The sequence below is a fragment of the Cetorhinus maximus genome, chromosome 7 (assembly GCF_964194155.1).
Source record: "Cetorhinus maximus chromosome 7, sCetMax3.hap1.1, whole genome shotgun sequence".
NCBI classification, from domain to species: domain Eukaryota; kingdom Metazoa; phylum Chordata; class Chondrichthyes; order Lamniformes; family Cetorhinidae; genus Cetorhinus; species Cetorhinus maximus.
In genome coordinates this window covers 135,072,797-135,077,498 of record NC_135885.1, presented here as the reverse complement: position 1 = coordinate 135,077,498, position 4,702 = coordinate 135,072,797, and positions in this window count along the sequence as shown.

Below are 4,702 nucleotides of genomic sequence, written 5' to 3'. Positions count from 1 at the left end.
GCGGAGAGCCATCAGACCATCCCAGTGGGGGATGGAGGTGTAGAGGGATTGGACGTCCATGGTGAAGAGGAGGCAGTTGGGGCCAGGGAACTGGAAATTGTTGATATGATGTAGGGTGTCAGAGGAATCATGGATGTAGGTGGGAAGAGACTGGACAAGGGTAGAGAGAATGGAGTCAAGATAGCAAGAAATTAGTTCCGTGGGGCAGGAACAGGCTGACACGATCGGTCTGCCGGGACAGTCCTGTTTGTGGATTTTGGGTAGGAGGTAGAAGCGGGCCGTCCGAGGATAGGAGACTATGAGGTTGGAAGCTGTGGAAGGAAGATCTCCAGAGGAGATGAGGTTAGTAACAGTCCTGGAAACAATGGTTTAATGTTCAGTGGTGGGGTCATGGTCCAGGGGGAGGTAAGAGGAAGTGTCTGCGAGTTGACGCTCAGCCTCTGCGAGGTAGAGGTCAGTGCGCCAGACAACAACAGCACCACCCTTGTCAGCAGGTTTGATGACAACGTCAGGGTTGGACCTGAGAGAACGGAGTGCAGCAAGTTCAGAGAGAGACAGGTTAGAGTGGGTGAGAGGAGCAGAGAAATTGAGACAACTAATGTCACACCGACAGTTCTATCCAAAGCCTCCTTAACCCCTGCAGTGATCAAAAGAGTCAAGGTTGTTCACACATTATAGTGGCTTATCAGTTAGTGTCTTTGTGTTTGGAAGAAAAGCCATCAAAGAATGAGTTACTGTTTATTCTTTTGGAACACTCATTACATTTTAAATGTATATGCCTGTGGAATGCACCCTGGTGTCCTAGGAAGGTAAGACAAAGATGATTGAAATGATCTGTCTGGTAGCTTGAAGCCATTTTGAGAACAGTCTTTAAACTTAATCTTTTTTTAAAATGTGACCTTCAGAACAGTTTTTTAAAAAAAATTGTATTATCATAATGATGCACTGTAACACAGGAATGCTTATTTCGTGTATTCACCTAACAATTGCATCTATAACAAGTTGCTAATTCCATTTACATACATTGGGGGTTGGAGTGAAAATCTGAGGGAGCCTGGACTGGTCGAGGATGAATGCGTCATAGCAGCTGCCAGTAAAGCAAGCGTACACACAAGAAGCTCTTGTTGTGGTTGCAGAACAGTTGAACGTTGAGGGAGTGGAAGACCTCCTTGTTGTTGAATCTAACTGGCCAATCACTGAGTACCGTGATGGCTACATGGGTGCAATCAATGATGCTCTACAGGTAAGGAAAATCCAGAAATGGCAGCTAAACCCAATGTCCACTTTGAGGCTGTATCTGTTGTGAACCGAATGTACTGTCCAACTCTGGCAAAGAGGTCCTCAGTGACTGGTAAGATTCAGCAGTGTGCTGCCATTTCCGAAATGCCACTAAAGTCCAGGGCTGATCCTTGGGAGTTGCCAGAAGTGAAGAAATTCAAGGCCACAGTAACTCTGACTGCCACTGACAAGACATGACAACCAGTGCTGAGAGACATAAGATCTTTGGCAATGAGGGCACAGCTATCTGCAATTATCTGCCTGGAGAGACGCAGTCTCCTACAGCACTGAGCCTTGGCCATCTCCAGGTAGTTCTGTCTTTGTCTGCAGATCCTGTGTTGAGGGTGTAGCCTCTGTGCCCTTCGTGCCATCATTTTTGCCACCCTCACAATGCCCAGGGCTCCACCCTTCATGCGAAGGGTGTTGTCCCTCATTGTCACTGGGCCCAAAATCTAACAGTTGTGCCCCAATTACCAGAAGTAAGAGCCATACTTCTGCGCAATTGGCCACAAAATTGTCCTTGGTAGATTTTGCCCCAGTCCCTCTGCCCTTGCCCCCTCCAAATACTGGGGGTGGGGGGGTATGGGTGAGATCCCACCTTTCAATGCCCAATTGCTGAGTGCCTACTGTCCCCATCACCTACACAGCACTAAGGGCACCTCCTTACTGAGTGACCAGTCCCCCTTTGCCCCGCTGGCCCTCTTTTAGAGCTGGGATGATTCCTTTCAGCAGCTATGACTGGCTCTCCTACCCCCACCTCCCGCTTATCCAAATGGATAAAGCCTAAAACACATGCACCCCCTTAAAAATGTTTACCTCCCCCCTCTAACAAGCTTTGAATGAACCTTAAGTGCTTTAACTGGTCTCCATGGGTAGGGGGTAGAGATAGCTGGCCACCCTCTCCTGACCTGCTGAACATTGCTGGTGCGGTGAACAGTATCTTGAAACTGACACGCCAGCCAGTGTCTGTATTTTCGGGCTCCCCTGAGCCCCGTCCCATGCTCGGATTGATGGTAGGGTGGGGTGGGAGGGTGGGGGGGTGTGCGATGCAGGGATGTGGGGTTCTGGTGGGGAGAGGCCTGGAAATCTAGCAGTCCACAGTGTCTGGTTATGCTTTTTGAAAGCCCAGGTCCAGTTTGTTTACATTCTCATGCTGGAGGTCTCTATGTTCCATACTTGACAAGACAAGCCCATACTGCCCACGAGGGAGCAGTTAATATTCACAAGGAAATGTGACGACCAGTAATAAATTAGATTGCATTTAACATAATGCCTTTCACAACTGCAGCATGTCCCATTGAAGTAGTTTTGAATGAGTAAATCGCCGTTGTCATAATGGAAAGGTAGAAGGCAATTTCTGCATAACCATGTCCCACAGCAGTTTAGTGACAGCATCAGGAAGATTTGTTTCCTTTATATATTGGTTGAGGAATAAGTTTTGGCCAGAACACTGGGGTTAACTCCCCTGCTCTTCTTTGAAATAGTGCCGTGGGGTCTTTTACATCCACCTGAGAGAGCAGATAGGGTCTCGGTTTAACACCTCATCCAGAAGACAGCACCACCAACATCCCTCAGTGCTGCTCACAGATGTCAGGCTCAGCTAACACTAAAGTTCTGGAGGGGGGCATGAGCTCCTAACCTTCGGACTCAAAGATGAGGGTGCTCCCACTAAGCCACAGGGTAACAATCAATAAGATTGTGACAGATTGCAAACACCAGGTTGGAGGAAGTCAGTCAGAAGCACCTGAGCTGTCAGTGCTCCACACAAATATTGTGAGCGGAATCATCCCAGATTTGCACTAAGTGCGGTTGTAGAGGGGTGGGGGGGGCGGGTTAAAACGATGTTTTACCCTCCAGCCGCGATGGTGGTTTTCACGCCGTTTCGTCCCAAACCCGCCACATTATTTATGCATTCCTAGGAAGCACGCCGTTTCCATGGTGGGCAAGCTCTCATTCGCCCGCCTGGCATCACCTCGCCGCTTCATTGTGCTGAGCGCCATATTTAAAGTCCAGTGGCACGCACCACATCTCAGTGCTTCCAGCCCACCACTGCTGCAGGGAAGATGTCCACGAAAGGCAAGAAGACTGCAGCCCCCAGGCTTAGCGATGCGTCAGTGGAATGCCTTCTGAATGTCGTGGAGGCCGCTGGGATGCCCTCTACCCCCGCTCTGGCCGCAGGATGTGCAGCGACGTGACCAACCAGGCTTGGGAGGCACTGGCAGCGGTGGTCAGCGCCAATGCCCTGCAAAAGAGGACAGCCACCCAGTGCCACTACAGGATGAATAGTCTCATCTGTTCCACCAGAGTAACTCACTTTTCTCATCACTCTCAACTCACAACTCGCAAACTCATCACACATCCACAGGGATCTTACACCTCAAGGGACAACGCCACTAACTCGCACAGAAACCCTCACATCTCCATCAGGATCATACGCTTTTGAGCTCACATCTCACCCCATCCATGCTCCGCTCACCACACAAACATTCCACGCAGTGCCATGTGTCCTGCTCACACTCTTCATCTGTTTTCATGCAGGAGAAGCCTACTCACATCAGCAGGTAGAGGTTCCAGACCGGGGGTGGAGTGGCCCACATTAGACCCCTCACTCACTTTGAGGAGAGTGCCATCATGCTGACTGGTGAGAATGTGGACCCTGGCTGCGGTAACGGCGAGGTCAGCGGTGAACACCCTCGTGAGGACCCTGCACCGCATCATTCCTCCCTCAACGCAAATGTGGGAGCTCTCTCTCCTGCTTTTGACTCTGCTGCCATGCACTACTTATCTCTGCTTTGGTTCACAGGGAGCTCTGCCAAGCGACCAACACCCTCAGCCAGCCAATCCCTCAGCTCCATCCTCATCTGCAGCCAACAGGGCACCTCCTCCAGTGAAGAGATGGAAATAAGCAGCCCGCAAGACCCACCACTGCGGAGGGAACAGCTGGCCCACAAGTGATTCTGGAGGGAAAAAGGGCCTTTTGGAGCAAGCACTCTCCCACGCATGCGAGTCCTTCCTGTATCACACTCATCTCAATGCCCTGAGCATTTTGAACGCTGCCCGCTGGTGTTCGCTTTCAGTTGTCCATCTGAGCTGACCTGCATCCCCACCCACCCAATGATCACACTCCCATGCAGCACATGATCTCGCCCAACACAACTCTCATGTCACTTTTGATTTGGACAGCATGGCACTAATTCAGCTTTACTTTCACTCCCCCATCCTTTATCCTCCCCCAGTCACCTATTTCCTTTCCCCCATAACAGTTGCTTCCCCCCCACCCTTACCGGCATCACCTTCAACGTCCCCTCTGTTACCTACCAGCCCCAACCCTTTTCCTTTGGGGATATGCAGATGAATTGACTTCTTTTTACTTGAAGTACAAGAAAGTAGACCTTTTGGCAGAGCAGGAAAAAACAATAAAGGG